Here is a 19,610-nt window from a genome sequence, read left to right on the forward strand (position 1 = left end):
AGTCGGGGAGACTGCAGCCATCGCAGCCTGTTCTGACAGCGATGTGGCGAATGGGGATGATGACATGGAATGTCCCCCCAACACCCAACTTACCTCCCCACACCTGTCCCCATGTAGCCTGCATGGACAGGACACACAGGGGCAATCCCCTGGAGGTTCATGGCCAGCCACTCCAAGCCCAGTGGGAGTAGGGGAAGAGGGGAGTAGTCCTATTGGGCCTGCAATTGAAACCTCCATTGTGCCTGATTTCAGCCAGTTGCTGGACCAAATATCAGCGAGGCAAGAACAACTTGCGTCGATCCTAACGCAGCATGTTGCTGATTGTGGAGGTGCCAGTTCAGGCATGGAGAGGTGTGCTGACAGCATCAAGGCAGCCATCCAATCAGCAAGCACAAACATATGCACAGAACTAGCCGCAGTGCGGAATATGATTAGTGAACTGATACGGACAATCATGGACACACGGCGTACCGAGCAGGCCGGTACCTCCTCAGCTGCAAGTTCGGCCCCATCCAGCCCCGTCCGCAGGTCATCCAGGACCCGGAGGAGTACAGACAGGGGGGCCCCAGGTTCCGGGACAGGGGGCTGGCAATAGTGCCCGCCCAGTGGACCACTGAAACATTACCCACTTCACCACGGGCACTGGCACCCCTTTGCAGGGATTTCTGGGGGGAGGGGGGATTGGGTGTGTTGGGGTGTTCAGGTGGGAGGGGGGATTGGGTGTGTTGGGGTGTTCAGAAAGGAGGGGGGATTGGGTGTGTTGGGGTGTTCAGGTGGGAGGGTGGATTGGGTGTATTGGGGTGTTCAGGGGGAGGGGGGATTGGGTGTGTTGGGGTGTTCAGGGGGGGAGGGGGGATTGGGTGTGTCATAACTTTTCAGAAGCACAATACACTTTTTCGTTTATCACAAACCAAATGTGTGGACATTGCTCATTGTGTATGTGTGCTTTATTGTTGTACAGTCTACAGTGTGCATATACCAGACACACACAGTGCCCCAAGTGCCGTCCACATGTTACACGCACACGCTGTGTGAGCTAGAAGTATTGGTCAATGAGATTCTGACGCATTTCACGCCCCTCCTGTGCATCGCTGCCTCCTTGAGGTGCTGCCCCATCCCCACCCTCATCATCCTCATCATCAGGTGGTTGCAGTTCTGCGTCAGGGGGCAGAGCCACGTTACGTCTGACGCACATATTGTGTAGCATGACACATGCCATGACGATCTTCGCAACCTTCTCATGGCGGTACAGGAGTGCCCCGCCAGACCTGCTGAGGCAGCGGAAACGTGCCTTCAGTATGCCAAAGGCCTGCTCTATCACCACACGGGTACGTGCATGGGCACGGTTGAAGTCCTCCTCATGCTGGTTCTGTGGGTTCCGGACTGGTGTAAGGAGCCACCTCTTCAGGGGATAGCCTGCATCACCTGTAAATGGGCAACAATGTATGTGTCAGGAATGAGATTGCTTTCTGAACATGACGCGCCACCATGCCTTGCATTCAACTGTTACTTTGCACCAAATTTAGTTGTGCTAATGGATTCACACTATGCAACCGGTATATGTTCATGGCTTTCATGTACTGTTTTGCATGCCAAGACACAATGCAGGGGGGACAATTGCCTTGTGAGTGCCCATCCAGGGGGACAATTGCCTTGTGAGTGCCCATCCACTGTGTCCGTTCAGGCTGTTACTTCATGTGACCTGGCACGTGTCCTGTGAGGTCAAAGCTCACATGATTGTAACATTGCTGTCTGGCTCATTATGGCCCCAGGGAACAATACTGGTGTCAATGCGGAGGGTTTGTGGGTCTTGCTGTCTGTGTAGTGGTGCATTGATGTTCCTGTCCGACATGTGCCTCCTTTGTGCGCAGTTATGGGGGACAGGGCTTTCAGTTGATGGTGTTTGGTGACGTGCATGTCGGTGCGTTCCTTCGGAGTCAATGCGGTCACATTTCGTACAATGCACTTGCAGATGGTTGTGTCATGGTTGGGGTACACTTTCATTCACATATTAGGGCTGATTAGATCAGGCATCACGTATACAGTTGTCAGATGACGTGAGTGCTGCCTCAGGGTATGATCTGGCTACTGCTAGTCGCAGCCATGTGACGTATGCATCATTCCCCTCCCCCTTTCTGCCAGGTGAAATATGCATTGGTACGTCGATCACCTACACACTTCGCATTTCCATGCTCATGACATTAGACTCACCGAGTAGGCAGGATCTTGGGCCTGCATGTCGCTCCATGTAGCGTGGTATTGTGGAGTTCCGAAGGACCATTGAATCATGGTTTGATCCGGGGAATCGGGCACAACAATGTGTGAATATCCTGTTGGAGTCGCAGACCATTTGCACGTTGATTGAGTGAAATAGTTTACGGTTGCGGTATGGTACCTCCATGGCATGTGGGACCACCAATTCAACATGGGTGCAGTCGATGGCACCAATGCAACCAGGTATGCCAGCTAGTGCATGGAAACCAACTTTGGTGTTGGCAATCTCCTGGGCAGACCGTGGCAATGAGATGTGGTCGTCTGTGTGCTTGAGGAGGGCATTGAGCACTTGGATCAGTGTACGTGAGAATAATGGTTGGGTTATGCCATGCAAGTGGCCCACTGTGTGCTGGTAGGTGCCTGTGGCCAGGAAGTGGAGCACGGACACGACCTTCAGTAGGGGCGGGATGGCGGTGGGTGTTTCTATCATGCTGACAATGTCGTCGTGTGTCATGTGCACAATGTTGGTGATAGTGTCACGGTCCAGTCGATACAGGGTGTGGATCTGCTCTGCAGTGAGGTTGAATGGACTGGCTCTGATGCGTGGGATTGGGGGCTGCCTGCGTGGTGCCACTGGCTGTGCTGGTGGGGCTTGCTGGCCCTGCCTTGCCCTCCTTCTCCTCCTGCGTCTCCTCTGTGCAGCCTGTTGTTGTTGTTGTTGTTGTTGTTGTTGTTGCAGTTGTAGCACTCGCATTGCTATCAGGTCCTCCAGCCCCAACATTGCTAGTCCTAATGGTATCATTGTGGAGTGTGACTGGGGCTGGTAGGGGTGGGGTGTGCTCTTTTTGCACTGGGAGAGTCTGTATTGCCCTCACCTGTGCTGATTCTGTGCACCTGTGGCAGCTGGGAACACTGCACATGGCCATTTACGGTTGGTTCGCGATGGCGGAATTAGTGCCATGGAGGTAAGGTACTTTACGGTCTTGGCGATGGTGTAAGGGGCATGTCCGCTTGGTTTGTGATCTGCGTAGCTTTGCACCATGCCGGTATTTACGGCATGGTGGGTCGCGCACGCGCGACCTTGGTGCTGTTAGCGGCACCGTAAACTACGATGTCGCTAATTGCACTTTTGCGGGTCATAATCGGACCTAGCGGAAAACGATGCCGGTATTCATTTACCGGCATCGTTTTCCGCTTACCGCCTGGGTCATAATGATGGCCTTTGTATCTATTAGCAGTTTTTGAGGTGACTGCTGGTCCCTCTTTCGTGCAGCAACCCAATCTTATTTGGTTTGTAAGGGTCGCATTGACTTTAGTTTGTCTTTTCAAATTTAGTTCTAACCCAGTGCCTCACCACACCGGCACACCTCAATTTTGTTTTTAAGTGTTGTATGAGTGTGGATGTCCCCAAGCTCTGTGATGGTATGTTCAGTGTTGCTCATGGGCCTGGCACAATGTTTGTTCAGCTATCCTGCTCCAAACCTCTCTTCCACCACCTGTGCAATCTGCACGCTCTTTACCCTCCCCTACCCCACCTCACCCTGTGTACCCCATCCTCTCCACCTCATCTTGCTTACCCTACCACATGCTTTGTTCAACCACCAACCGCCTCCCCTGTATCCTTGCCCATGCATTGTATCCCCACCCTATGTACCCCTTCTCTTCTACCCTCACCCATTGTACCCCAGTTACCCACTGTACTTCCAGCCTCTGTACTCTCACCTACTCTACTGCAACCTGTGCAACCTCTGTATCCGTATCAATTCACTGTATCCCCACATAATTGACTCCGACTCATTCACCTTAACGATGTGTTAGACAGTGTGTGTTTTTTTCAATTCACCTTGGATTTTCTCTCAGTAACCCAATGATTATTATATATGGAGACAACGACATTGTATTACTCACAAATGTTGTATGGAACATAGTGAATATGATGCACTACATATGAGGGTAAACACAATTAAACATATGTACAACTGTAAGTAATTGTATTTTTTCTAACAAAGTATATCATATTTTTTTTACAGACAGAAAAGCACACATTTTACCCTTTTCACATAGCTAAGTGTTCATACCTGCTAATTTCTAATTGTAAGCCAAATAACATTATTCTATGCACAATGTTCATATTCATTATATAATCACTATGCACATATTCCTGTGGCAATGGAAGTGTCTCTACTTCTGTACACCTACTGTATCCCACCATCTCTATATACACTCAACCTACACCCACCATCTTGACCGGTACCCACACACCATACTGCTACTGAAACTATTCATGCTCCTGCACCTTACTCCCAGCATCTATTACAGCCTTTATATCTCAAAATGTAACTTACAATGACTACTGAATACACATATATATACATATATATATATAGATAAATAATTGTTCATTCAAACCGTGGCTAATGCTGCAGCTAACGCGTTGGCGAGCTTTGATGCTTGGTTTACCTCAAAAATAACTGGCAGGTGCATCTCTGGCAACGAATGGGTTATGAATGGGCTTCATACCCATGAGCTATAAAGGAACAATTGTGAAAAATGTATTTCAAATACACAAACTGCATAAATTAGACAACCTGATATGTTGTGACCTTTTAGTGCAGTTTGTGTTTTATTTTGTCTATTTTTATAACTTAGAGGTTGGCCCTGGAGCGGGCCATTTTGGGGAGAGGGAAGGAAGAAGGTAGAATTGGGTAGGGAAGATCTTTAATGTTTACACATGTGACAGTGGTTAAAAAATGTAAGACTTATTAACTTTTATTTTTTTCTTGTATTTTGTGTTTCATATTGGCCTTTCTGTAGTCCCTGTATATGTAGTCCCAGTGGGCTCTAAGAGTTGTATGAGGTTAGATGTCCTGAAACTCTGTGACGGCACATTTGATGGTCCCCAGCATAGTTTATTTTTTATTGGAGATCCTGCACTGACATTTTCAGTTTCTTTAAGGGAGTTGTGCTGCTCCACCATAAAGTGTCTCCAGCTGTCTGCTGATTTTTTCATCCTGCATAATATTTTGCTGAGGAGGATGGGTTCGGCATCCAAATTACTTTATTGCTACTGCTACTGCCATGTTCAAGCATGTTGACTAATGTCTGAACTGTGAGGAAAATGCAATGAAATAAAAAAATACACAGCAAAAAGAACTATGCCATTTACAATTAAACAAAATGTTAGAAAGAAAACAACTAACTAAAATAATTAGACAAACAGAACAAATCACAGGACAAAAGACAGAGGGAAATGGACAAAGCAGGGCAAAATGGATTGGAAATATTAGGAGTTTGCTTATACACTTCTTATACCTCACAAAGAACCTGCTCAGTACTCAAAAGAAAAAGCAGTGAGGGAAAGTTATGGACGTGTCCATGGTTGTGGTGAATGTTCGTGGCTACGTCCACCAGCCAATCATGCAGCGCTGATTGTATTCACATGTTTTTGTCTATTGGTGGGAGAACTTGCGTGTGCGCCTACAGGAACTTTTAAATAGCAGTATCACAATTGTTCCATTCCCTGTTTACCTCTCCTGTTCATATACCTTTGTCCTTTGTCCAGTCATTTGTAGTTATTTTATTTTAGCATGTTATATTTTTATTTTTTATTTCTTCAATTTTAAGTGACAGAGTCCTTTTTGTGTCATTTTTTTGCAGTTTTGATTTTTCTTCCCCTGTCTCAAGTTTTAAGTATGTCTGCGACCAGCAGTGATGAAGAGGTGGTGTTGGTGTGTACTGTCTTACCTCCACGGAAGAAGCAGTGTTCCAAGAATAAGATTGAGGAAGTCAGTGTGTTTTCTGTGGGGAGGTGTTGCACAGAGATCCTTCAAATAAACCATCAACTAATTTGGGAACCTCTACTTTGATTCTGTAACTCGTCCATGTCTATTGGGACGATGATGTGGAGAAAGCCTATAGGAAGGCTCTTTTCATGACAAGTCAAGGGCCCATGGCCCACAATCTGCAGAATCTGCCAGCCAATAGCACCTCTCGAGCACTGCCTTCCACTTCTGTTGCTTCCTTTGTTTCACTCACCACCACCCAGCTTCATTCCATCAAACCTGCACCTGATCTGTAGGACTGCCAGGTAATGTGTTTGAGATGGCACAACTGGATCGTGGTGGGTGATGTCACCCTAAATTGGAGAAGAGCCTATTGCTGCAGTCAGGAATATATGTTATTTTTAAGTGGCAATTTTGTTGCCCCTTTTTTAAAAAAAAGAACACAACAAACCTCACAAAACAAAAATGCATAGAAAAATAAATGTTCCTTTTTTACCCTTTGCTACATGTGTGAATACTAATGTTTTCCACTTCACAGTTCCATCCCCCTCCTTCACTCTCCCCCAAAACAGCTCTTTTCAGGGCCAAGTGTTCAGTTTTTAAAGTAGATAATAAAGAAAACACAAACTGTATAAATGTATCAGTAATGCTTAATTGGCCCTTTTAATACAGTGTGTGTTAAAAATACCACATGTTTATGTTTTATCACAGCTGCAACTGTACTTTGTGCTAACCGTGGGTACGACCTCCAGCTGTTGCTGCGGCATTCGTCATGGTAGCCATGGGTATGATGACAGTAACGACAGTAGCTGCAGATACAATGAATGTCTATGGGCCAAGATATATGTGTTTTAGGTAGTCCTGTAAAGTTCTATTTTAAGATATAGTGAGTGTAGTCTTTGTAGAAAGTTACTGCAACACGCTAATGACTTCCCCGTCATCAACCATACATATAACTGTGAACATTTTTAAAAGCTGAATAAGTATGCAAACTACGTTTTTTGTAAAAAAAAAATTTGGGGAAGAGGTTGAGGGATTTCTTTTTATTTTAGTATTTGATTTGATTTGAGTATTTGTAATGCGCCCGAGATGGACTCAACCGAATTAGAGCGCCGTTGGAATCACATGCATATAAAAGATGCAGATAGAGAGATGAGAAGTCACTAGGTGATCGGTTCATTACTGTATCAGCTGGAAGTCGTCAGGTAGCTGGATTGTGATTATTTGAACAGGAAGGTTGCATGGCCTTCCGAAACTGGGCAAGTGTCTGACACTCCCTGATCTTATGCGGTATACTTATCCAGAGTTTGGGACTGAAGACTGCAAATCTTCTGTCACTGAAGACTGCAAATCTTCTGTCACTTCTGTTAGCAAATACTGACCGGGTGCTGCTTAACAACAGTTAGTCCCTTGACCTGTGTCCTCAAAAGATTATAGGGGGGAGATTTTATTGCTTAAGTATTCCGGGGCTAATCCGTTCAGACACTTGAAGATCATGCAAGCTACCTTAAATTTAATACAGTCCTCAGCAGCCAGCCAGTGTAGTGTCCTACGGAGGGGAGAGACATGATCATCTCTCCCCAGAATGCCAATCAGTCTGACTGCTGCATTTTGGGCCTTCTGGAGCCTGTGTAACTGTTTGGCCGGGATGCCCATCCAGAGACTATTACAATAGTCTAGATGGATGTTTGGCATAGCCCCCACCACTACTGCTTGGTCTTCTTTGGGAATAAATGGTATGACTCGTCGGAGTATCGGAGAGAGTAATATACAGACTGATCCTTGTCCCCGTTCTGTGCTTCACTTCCCAAGTTCTCCTGCCACATGCATCCGAGGTTCTTAATATTAGTGGAAATTTGAAGTTTCTCTGCAAGAATACATGGGGCAAAAGATTCCCTTGAGGCCGAAACCTGCTTCTCGGATCCAAACAGAATCAGCTTTTTTTCTGTATTTATCTGGAGTTGATTTGAAGACATCCATCTATTTATGTCTTCCAGACAGTGATTCATTCTCAAGAAAGCCTCCTCAATGTTGTTAATTTTAATGTATATTTGTGTGTTTTCCTCATATGAGTGGTAACCTAGGCCATGACATTTCACAATGTTCAACATGGGTTGCATATATAAATTAAACAAATGGGGAGAAAGTGACGATCCCTGCAGGACTCTGCAGCTCTTCACAATAGGGTCTGAAATGTAGCCCCCGGATTTCACCTGTTGATGTCTGTCATCTAGGAATGATCCAAACCATTTCAAAGCCTGTTCAGAAACGTTACCAGGCATCATTAGACTTTCAACTATGAAGTTGTGATTGACTGTGTCGAAGGCTGTGGCCAAATGCAACATCACAAAAAGGGTTAGTCCCCCTGTGTCCACCACTTCTAGAAACTCATCATACACTGCTAACAAGGCTGTTCCGGTCCCATACTTGTGAGGTAACCACTATCTCTAATATTTTTCCAGGCCATGATAGGCCTGCTACTGGCCGGTAGTTCTTTAGACAGGCTGGATCCAGATTTGGTTTCTTTGGCAATGGTGTAATAAAGGACTTTTATAATTCCCTAGGTACTTTACCCTGGGCCAATGATTTATTAACAAATGTGGTCATGAAGGTAGAATATTTTGTGCTAAGCTTCTAGCCGAACAGGCAGGTAATGTAAACAAGGAATCGTTAGTTGGCTTGAGCTTTAAGATAAGGGATTTAACAAAATCCTCTGTCATCGGTTGAAAGTCAAACCTCACACATTTTCAATTACATCCGGTTTAATGTTCGGGCCTAGCTCATTTGTCTGATTATGACATGCCTGAACCTCCCGGGCCTTCACTTCAATACTTTCATGTATAGCTTTGATTCTTTCTTTATGAAATGCATTGAACTTTTGGGGCTGTGCTAGAGAGGGATCAGGATATAATACAATCTTGTTTGCAAAACCTAGCAACCGCTGCAAAGACTTCTCTCAATTTAACTGTGAAGAAAATCCCTTTTGGCAGTAAACATAGCTTGTTTATAGTTCTTCACTGCTGATTTGGCACTCTTAGTATTCTCCAATAATCTGGTGTCTCTCCGTTTTTTATCTTTTTGGTGAGCCCTCTTCCGAAGCGGTTTAAGATCTGGAGTAAATCAGAGTTTAGAGATCCTATTGCTTTTAGATTTCAGTGGGCATATTTAGAACATATAGAGTCCAGGATTCTAGTGCCCTTGGTAAAAAGTTCATCACTCGGCAATCAATGCTGGCTAATCTTAGGAGTACCTCATCTGCTGGAATGTTAGCCAAATCTTTGACTTTTCGGGTAAGCACCAATGGTCCGTCCTTCCCCTTCTCATTCTCCCTTACTGGAGTGACAAAGTCCAAAAATATGACATAGTGATCATACCACATAATGGGGACTGTCCCCTTCATTACTGTGCATATACCGCTGGCCAACAGTATGTCCAAGCAATGATCTTTGATATGTGATGGGTCCGTAGTCAGGAGTGTTAACCCATGATTCCTTCTTAATTCAATTAATTCCCTTGAATCTGAGTGTTGACATTATCCATCCAAATATTCCAATCTCCTACACATAGGAGTTCCTTATATTTGCTTCCCGTTAGTGTAAGGAAGTTGTACAGTTGCTCCAGAAATCTAGCTGCTGGACCTGGGGGTCTATAACCCAGGATAACCTTCAGTGTAACCATAGATGATAGCTGAACAGAGACCTGGCACAAATGGGTCCTGTCAGCCCACTCAAGCTCCTCAAGGTGGGAGACCTCTAAGGAGGATCTCTAAATCAGTGCTATGCCCCCCCTTTTCCCAATTTGACTAATAAACTGAATGTGGTAATCCTCAGGGACCAGAAAGTGAGATATCGTTTGACACCCCTCTGAAAACCACGTTTCAGTCAGTATAAGCATATCTAGTTTATGCCAACTGATGAGCTCTGCCACTTCTATTGCATGGGCCCGGGCAGAGCGAGCATTGATTAAAGATGCTGCAATCCCTGGCTTATCCATTGTTTCCACGCACCTCTGAGTCTCCAAAGCAGGTCTGGCTATTCCCAGATCCTGAATGTTATTCAATGCTCCAATTGTAATATGGACTTTCTCCCTATTAAGCTTTTTCAGGAAAGCGCTGTCAGATCTAATCTCCCCCAGTATTTCCACCAATTTCTACTGGTACTCTGCCCCCACAAGGTCACCCACCTGATAATGTTGTTAGAATATATCCTTTATCTAAACCGGCAGCATAACTTGCCGACTGCCACACCATTTACAAATGATAGATCATGTTCATCAGTACAATTGTCTGCACTTTTACTATATATTATTCCCTTCAGTTCATTTATGTCCCTTTTCACTGATTCCATATCACTAGGCACTGTGGAACATTTCTTTTGGAGGAAAGAGTCCCATGCACGCGGGCTCTACATATACGTATGCTGTTGTGAAATAAAGCTGTTCCTCAGATTGGTAAAGAAAGTGATGGGTGTGTGACAGAGTTTATAGAAAAATATGTTAACTGTTCCATCCAGGATGTGAATGCTGATCTAGGGGACAAGGTAGAAAGGTTTCAAAGGCACTTTTGTGGGATTATTTAAACTGATGTTGAGCTCACCATGCACAAATTACAAAGTGCAATGCAACAAACTAAAGCTATGGCCATCAACATGACAATGACAATGCAGCACCTCTGAGTGAGCGCAAATGCTAGTTCGGTGTCTTCCACCCCTACAGATGGATCAATGGACAGGACACCGCCAAAGCACTTCCAATTTCACACAAGTCACACTCCCATACCCACACAAAAAGATAGCAAGAGAATTTCTGTATACTACGGTGGTGTGAGTAGGGTGGTATTGTTTGGGATGTAGGTCTGTGGAAGGGGATAGTTTTGGGATTGTGGGTGTGGGGCGGTGATGGTGTTGGGGAAGTGGGTATGGTGAGGGTGATGTTGTTAGGGATGTGGTTGTTTACATATGGATAAAATCAATGTTGAATCCAGCCAATGTGTCTGGTATTTATTCAATGGAAATTATGTATGTGCATTCAGTAAATAATCTGAATAGTCAAATGTGAGAGGTGCATATGTGTGTAATAAAAACCAATGACAATGCGGTCCAGGCAGACAAGGTGTCCTCTCACCTCCTCACGTATGTCCTGAGGTGCCCTGTTGTCAATGCAGTGTCTTCTTCATCAGAGCCAGGCGGGGAATAGTCCTCATATGTAGGCATTTTAATGATCCATCCTATGCACATGTTGTGCAGCATTGCTCATTTCATGATACTTTTTCAAGCTTTCACATGGCTGTACATAAGTGCACCATCTGTCAGGTGGATGCAGCAGAATTTTACATTTAGCAGTCCAAATGTGCTCTCAATGCATGTCCTGGTCCGCCTGTGTGCCTCATTGTATGCTATCTCTTGCAGTGTACAATGGTTCCACACAGGTGTCATCAACCAGGGTAACGGTGGGTAACCTGAGTCACCTACAACAAATAGGTAGGATGCACAAAGTTACACATGGCGATTTGGCTGTCAAGATGCATGCATATTGTCCTGTTGTGCAAGTGGGCTATGTGTGCTCATCTGTGCATATGGGTGACACATTGGGCATGGGGTGCAGGGGCATTGTCCTGCACAGTGCACTTGCAGTCATTCACTGTATGTCCAACATCATTCATCATGTATTATTCTTTGTGTTGACATCACCCCTGCAGTTGATACTGTGGTGACAGCACTAGGCCATTTGCTGCTCTATGACGGTGCTCTGGCAGGGAATGGCATCTTGGATCAGACAGGGGCACTGCAGAGTGTAAATAAGTGTGTGGCTGCTTATGCATGCCAAGATGTACTGTGGAGTTACCTCAGGCCACTCTGTGGACTGTGGAAAGTCAGTCATGGGCCATCACAATTCATTGTATTCTTGATAATGCATTATGGGACTTGAAGTTTACTTGCATTTGTTTTCAATCGTGTCTCCATGTGTGTCTCTATGCCATGTCATGTAAGACTGACTACTTTCCCAAAATCCTGTGAGCTGTTGTTGGGATGAACGTCCAACATCCCACATATGAGAGAAAAGACAAACTGAGAAACCTCATATAACAGGAGTCTGACACCACACCAAAGGCCAGACTCCCAGATAGCATGCACAATACATGGACACATCCACCATCCCCTTTCGATGTGAGATAGACAGTAGCCAGCAAGATACACACACACACACACACACACACACATACTTATAATAAGGCTTTAGGTATTGTAAAATGATGGCAACAACAAGTAACATATAGGAAAATATTAGTCTTAAACCAAGCATGCACACACAAGTAAGCAAGACCGGAGACACAAAGAGTGCTTCTACTAGCTATATAAGTGTTAGGGAGAAAGTTCATTTCTTATGCCAATTCCCCTCAACCTGAGAGACCCTGAGCACTTTTGCTGGACTTCTGGTATTGTTTGATTTTTTTGCTCCTGGGTGAGTGGGACTTTTTACCACTCACTCATTCGGTTTGCTCTGAGATGGCAACTCTATTTGTCTGCTACTATATTGTTTTTACTTTTAATGGTCATACTTTCCTCCATATTTAACTACATGCATCTGTAATGCATTGTTTCAGCACCCAGCACCCTATATGCAGTGTTGTTGGGGAGTCCCTTGAGCTCCCCTTCCTATTTGTATTACTTTTTACTGAGAATTACTCTTCTCAAGGATAGTAGGATGTGTTTATTCTACTTATCTTTAGTTTGTGCGAACAGCACAACCTATCTTATGTGGTGAACTGAGGGGATACACTACAACTCTGTTCCCACTGCTCCTGTAACTTTTATAGTTACAGAAACAGACACACCTAAATGGCTGGTAGCAGTGGATACCTTTTTACCATGTTTGTGTTAGTTACTCGCAAGCTGTTTTGCCATTCAGTACAACCCCCCATGGGTGACCAGTTTCCCAAAATGACCCCAGTCTTCTTTTATCACAATTTTTCATTTGCATGTTCCTTCTAGGCCCTTCTTCTATCATTCCAGGTGGAGGGTCCTCTTCAAGCTTTGGCTTTAGAGGTATCCCCTTGTAAAACCTTACAAGGCTGCAGTGTATCTGCTGTGTCAGGAAGTGAGGGTGAATCCCCAAATTTCTCTGGCCTTTGTTGATAGTATGCCTGGCTGGAACCAATTTTAACTGGGCATCTGGCTATCCTGCAAGGACAGCCACCCCTAAGGGATTGACAGGTCGATAGGACTGTATGCATAGGCTCCTGCATAAAAGGCAATACTTTGGGACAGAAGGCTTAGTTGACCACTGAAACAGAACTTCATTAAAGAAGATAACTGCTGCTTTCCTGACCCCATTTTTGATTTGACAGGGGAGCTCTGCCAAATACAACTTTCTCCTATGTGCTAGTGGGCATAACCAGCCTCAAGACACTCTTCAATTTGAGTTTCAAAGTCGGGATTGCCTTAATGCCACATGTTCTTCAGGCTAATTATAATGGAACAACAAAAATGAACCTGGGCAAAATGAGAAGAGAACATCTGTACACATTTAAACAATGCCAGGTCTTGTCAAAAATATATATTTATTTATAAGTAATTTACACAAATATTTATTGTTCTCAACATCCACATTTAAACACCACCATTCATTCCATCATTCATGCACACTCTCACTATACATGTCAATGCTCTTCAATTTGAGCCATCCCTGACATCCTACAACCTTCCATAGCTGCAGAATCCCGATACCCAGGTTACCTCAACCACCTTACAGTGCATCATCTTGCTATTGATGAATCTCACTGGAACTTTAGTGGCATCTGAGTGGACCTTCAGAAGCACAAATCCTCTCCTCAGAGTCCCCTCACTAGAGTGCAGGACTGAGAAAAGTATAATATTCAAACCACCAGTGATCATTTGAAACCGGTATTGAGAAAAAGGTTCCAAAATCACAAACCAATGTGGAAGTAAGAAGAATTCTTTGCTGCCGAGCCCCTCTCTTGACTACTGCTGCATGAGCCCATCCATGATCCCCACTTTTGTCACAACAAGCAAAGATCAGGAGACCGGCTTTGCAGCTGTGCATCCAGAAGGTGTCCTGCTGTATCCTCTTCTCTCTCAAGGTACTATGGTATCAGGTAATATTATCCCCATATATATGGTCTCCGTACATAATATCGCCGGGAAAAGGTTGTGGCGATATTATATGGGTGACCATATATATGGGGATAGGGGCAGCCAAAAAAAAAAAAAAAAAGAAAAAAAAGGGTTTGGGGGTTGCCGGGGTGCCCCTCGCATGTTCCATGCAATAATGTCCCCACAAAAAACGGCAATTTTTCGGCGATATTTCTGCATGCCGATATGTTTGTGGGGACATTATTACATGGAACCGGTAGTATGGGGATGTTGCTAATTTTATCAGAAGCCATTTGTGTCACTCCATTCCTTTCGGAGCATTGTTTCTACAGTTTGATTGTGTTCACCCATTTTCAGTTGTCTAGGCGTAACAACTTGTACCCTACAGAAAGGCTTCTCCTAAGCTCCTTTACCTTTTCACAAAGACCAACTAACTTGTTACATACCTGTGCAAAGAAGATTTGCATCAGAACTATTGCTTTCCTGTTGACTTTGCTGTTTCCCTTACAGTAAATCTTCTGACCCTCTTGACTTGGGTACTGCTTGTTTGCCCCAACAACCTGAACTGAAGAACGCCTTTCTTGTTAGGGAAAAGACTGCCAAAGCCTTGTAAGAGTTGCTACAGTATGTTTTTTTACCTGTGACTGTTGTTCTTTAGATTCTTGAACATACCTATTATTGAATAATGCAGAGTTAATTTAAGAGTGGCGGAGAGTGGCAGTCCTGCTACTTGCTTTTGACCCTACAGTCTTTCTTTGCTGTCTATTGTCTGCAGAGAAAGAGGAAGTGCTGGCCTTAAACCCCTCATAAGCCCATTCTATCCGCGGAGCGGACGTGGAGTGGCGGAGAGTGGCAGTCCTGCTATTTGATTTTTACCCTAAAGTATTTCTATGCTGTCTATTGTCTGCAGAGGAAGAGGAAGTGCTGGCCTGAAACCCCGTCATAAACCCATTCTATCCACGGAGCGGACGCGGATTGGCGGAGAGTGGCAGTCCCGCTATTTCATTTTGACCCTAGAGTCTTTCTACGCTGTCTATTGTCTGCAGAGGAAGATGAAGTGCTGGCCTGAAACCCCTTCATAAGCCCATTCTATCCGCGGAGCGGACGCGGAGTGGCAGAGAATGGCAGTCCTGCAGTCATGACAGGCAAGACTGCAAGGACTGAAAAGGCCCCTCTGTCCACCCATGCCCCTCAATCTGATGATGAAGCGGGGTGACATTTGAGGAGCTCTCGACTGTGAGTGGATTCCACACAAGACTCAAAGCAAGTACAGTTAAATTCTATTAAACCAGCCACTATGAACCACAACTGTGTGTTGGCCCCTATGAGTCCTCAAAACGCTAAACCTGCCACTACATTGTCACTGATTGACTCTTCAAACAACGTAACTTTGCCAAAACACATCTGTGATTCATGCCATGAAAACGAAGGGTCTGTGATCCAAAAGCTCATTTCTCTTTCCCCTTCCCTTTTCCCTTCCTCTTACTGTGAGTCTGCTCTCCCATTGACTTTGCCCGCCCCTGTCCCAGTTCTGGCTCCTGATGTTCCTGCTGAGCAAAACTCACTGCCGTCTCCTGGAGGGGGGTCAGCGTCAGGTGCTGCTGCTCGGCGGACTCCGTTGCCGAGGGTGCCTGGTGGGGGCAGAGCTCCTCCTCTGTGCGACGGTCCATCGTGGGATGTGGCGGCGGTCCGATGTGAGGTGCTTGACTCCAGGGAGGGGTGGGGTGCACCGGTAGGGGGCTTACCCCTCTGTGTGCCTCTGGCGATGGGCTCCCCGGGGGGTGCCAGGAGTCGTTGCTCCGATGGCCATGTGTGGCGCAGAGCCTTTACCACCAATGGCCCCGCCCATGGGGGCAGTGACGATCAGGGCCCGGAACCATGTCACTTCAGTGTGCTCCACCCTTAGCGAAGAGTGGGATCTGGAGCTGGCCGAAAGAAAGAAGTCATCTGCACTAGACTACATTCAGGATGAAAAACATTCCTACAGAGTCTGCAGATCAAATACAACTGATTGCTAAATAAAACTGTAAAAGCCCCCATACGGCGACATCAAAGTGGAAAAGCTATCAACAGCAAAGCAATTTATCGGCCTGGTGTCAACAAAATTTAAAAAAGTGCAAAAACTGTTCAACCACCATTCAAACGTCTGTCAAATGATTTTAGTAAACACTCAAAGGCAATTCAGGCACGATGTGAGGAACTTACAGATGCTGAGATTCTTGAGGCTGCGGAAGAACATACGCCGCCCCATAAACAGTGCAAGACCATCATAGCAATCCATAAATTACCCTTTCCTAGGCCTCATGTTCTGGGAGATCGAACACTCCCCACCAATAAGACAAGACGGGAGTTCAACAGAGAACCTCCCGCTTCAGGATTGGATCGAATTAGTCTCTCGCCGGCTCCAGAAAAAGATTCTGACCTGAGCATTCCCTCTCCGTATCTTTCAACATCTTTATCGAAAAATCCAGGTTCTGGCGAGCACAGCCACCCTGGAGACTTTGAAAAAACAGATCTCTTAAACAGCACATCAGATATTCAAGTTGAAATTCCTCAAAGGAATCCCTCTTATGACGGAAATAACCACAAGGATGATACTGGATCCTCAAAGGCGCAGGTCTTTGTCCTCACTTCAGACCTGCAAAAAACTATCCCATATGGAAAGACCCAGGCCCCGAAACAAATCTCTGCAGAAGGTGCTCATAATCCAACCAATGAAGAGGATCCCTTCACAGATCCGACCAAAGAGTGCACCAAAATTATTAACAGGCCTGATCGATCCCAGTCAAGACTTCAATTCTCCATGACTGAGAACTTGCCTAGAAATAATATTTCCAACCAAAGAATTTCTTCTGAGAAACCAGCTGCACCCAGGCGCCCGAATTCTATTTATCATAATCCATCTCGAAGATCTCTAGTGGACCTACTGAGCGTAGCTCATGAACAAGAGAGAGCTTTTTCATCCTCGAGCCTATCCTCACCAACAAAAGTTAGGTCCAAACTTCTCGATTCGGGCCTTAACAGGGAAACACCATATAAGAAACTGGATATGTGTACTTTGATGTCGGCAAAAACAATTGGTCTAAACCCATTCATCAAAATATACGAGACAATAAGTGATACGTTAAACGTCCACACATCAATACCAGCAATGATGTTAAGTAAATTAATCTTCTTAGAAGGGCACATTATGGCCAAAGACTTAAAGCAAAGCCAGTGCCTCCATTCATGGATAATCATTTATCTTTGGCTTCTACCCAACAAGTACTATTGTCATCTCCTAATAATCAACAAACCACCAATAAAATGTGCAAGTCAGAAGGGTCACAAACCTTGCCCTTCATAGACTTGACAATAACCGCAATTTCACCTGTACTAAGTAAACACCTTGTTAACCACAGGATGACTGCAAATTTAACATCAAGTGAAAAGCCCCTTTTAGAACCGATTTTTCAACTTCAAGTGGCAACAACATGCAACAGGATGACTTTAGTGCCTCTTTTGAAAGTTCCAAGGGCAAACTCTGGCCAAATTACAATTAACAACAAAAGTCAACCGCCTCAACAAAAGGGGCATGTCTGTTCAAGTACTTCACCGATTTCTACTGAAGACTTTCTAAGAGACACAGAGTTGATGAACATCACCCTGCTTCCATCTGAGTTTACGCACTCACCTTCTCAGGCCCTCAATGTTGCTCAAGAGTTGAAAAAAATGGCTCCCCATCCCTCTCAATAAACAACGGAAAGCTCAACCTTAGATATGCCACCTTTTCTTACTCTTGAAGAAAGGTGCCACCTTATAACACGAAAGCAAAACAAAAGCTATCCGAAAGGGAAAAATGTCTAGCTGAATCAGCTAAGGTAAAACAAATACATCATAGCAAAGTTGATGAAAAACCACAACACAAAAGAATCCCGCAGATGAATATCTCCTGGCATGGTTAAGTGCTGAAACCCTCTAGTGTTCCATGAGCACATCCTGATCGTTTGTTGGTTTGTGTCAAGTCGGGTAGGCATCTCAGGAATGGGCTGTAGGATCGCGGGTGGCTATCTTTGTCGTTGGAGGGTTCAAGCTTTCAGTAGCCATAACCACATGGTTTGGAGTGTTCATCTGCTTTCAGTATTTGGCATTGGAGATTGGGGGTCATTCTGGACTTGTCTTGTTATCCCCAAAAAAGATTTTTTCGGTATTTCTTGAAATTGCTTGTAGTTGGAATTTCTCTTACGGCATCGTTCGTGGTGGACTTGGGTTTAGATTTGTCTTGAGTAAAACAAGACGTCGTAGCAGCACCAACGTCGGCGTTGACACCTCCTCCAGGTGGCTTTCAGCGGTCTTTGGAATTAGTGGTGGACCTATCCAGCAAAGGTTCGGCGCGGTTGTTTATCATCTTTAGATGTCCTGAAGAAGACGTTTTTGTCGACTAGCCCGATACTGTGTTTCAGGTCCTTTAATGAAGATACCCTGATATTTCTGGTGGACTCAATTAGATCGTAGCCCAAGCTTAGTAGATGTTCTCTTGCAGCTATAAGGAGATTATTCACTGTTTGGGAAATGATGTATAAGTGAGAGACCGCCTTCTGGTGGTGGTGACTTGGGTCGACGATTTTCAGGTCGGAAGACCTTAACCTGCGAAGCGATGGAATATATTGAAATAGTTTGATAACCGCTCTTCTGTTCAGGATGACATTGTCTCGGTTAACAGGTATCAGTTCTAGTTTCAATATCCATTTAATTTGATTGTCTTTAGGCAGTTAAAGGAGTTGAACTTCAGTTCTTGACCTATAGTGAATACCTTGAGAGTGTTTGTTTGGAGTTCCTTGCTGCTTGTAGCTGGATTTCTCAGATCATGAGTGAGCTTCCATGTCTCTTGCAAATCCCAACCCTGGACGGCTATGAAATAAGTGCCGTACCAGCAAAAAAAGGCATTGCCGGTCGACCTACTTCTGGCCTTCTAACGGCAATCCGAAATGGAAGCGGAATCACTCTATCATAAAAACTTAAGTAAAATCAACTGATGCTATCAGTAAAATTAAACTGGTCGACAATAAACGCTAAGGGGAAGACAAAGACCACAACTGAGTCCATTATAATTATTAACGTCTACTGGAACCCTGTTGCAATGCAAACAAAGAAATTCCTTGCAATGCCGGAGCCTGAAATTGATGAAGCGCTGGTCACCCTCCAGGTTGACCACATTATCATATGTGGTGATTTGAACGCTCAGGAACAAAAAAAGGAGGATAAGGAACTATATCGTTTGCCCAGAAAACACCTTCTGAAATACGGGCTTCACAATGGCTGAAATTGAGGAAGTCAAGAGGTTTCTTCCATCTTGACTCGGTCTTTCCCCACCCGAGCCGTATCCCTTCTTGGGAAAGAGGAGATTCCTGTTCAACGATTGATCACATCTTTGTGTCACAACCTTTTCTCCAATTATTTCTAACTTTTGAAGTGGTGAGGACATCGACCAGTGACCATAATCTCCAAACAACTTGGGCCTCAG

Source organism: Ambystoma mexicanum, chromosome 12, assembly GCF_040938575.1.
Source record: "Ambystoma mexicanum isolate Mex_15411 chromosome 12, UKY_AmexF1_1, whole genome shotgun sequence".
NCBI classification, from domain to species: Eukaryota; Metazoa; Chordata; class Amphibia; order Caudata; family Ambystomatidae; genus Ambystoma; species Ambystoma mexicanum.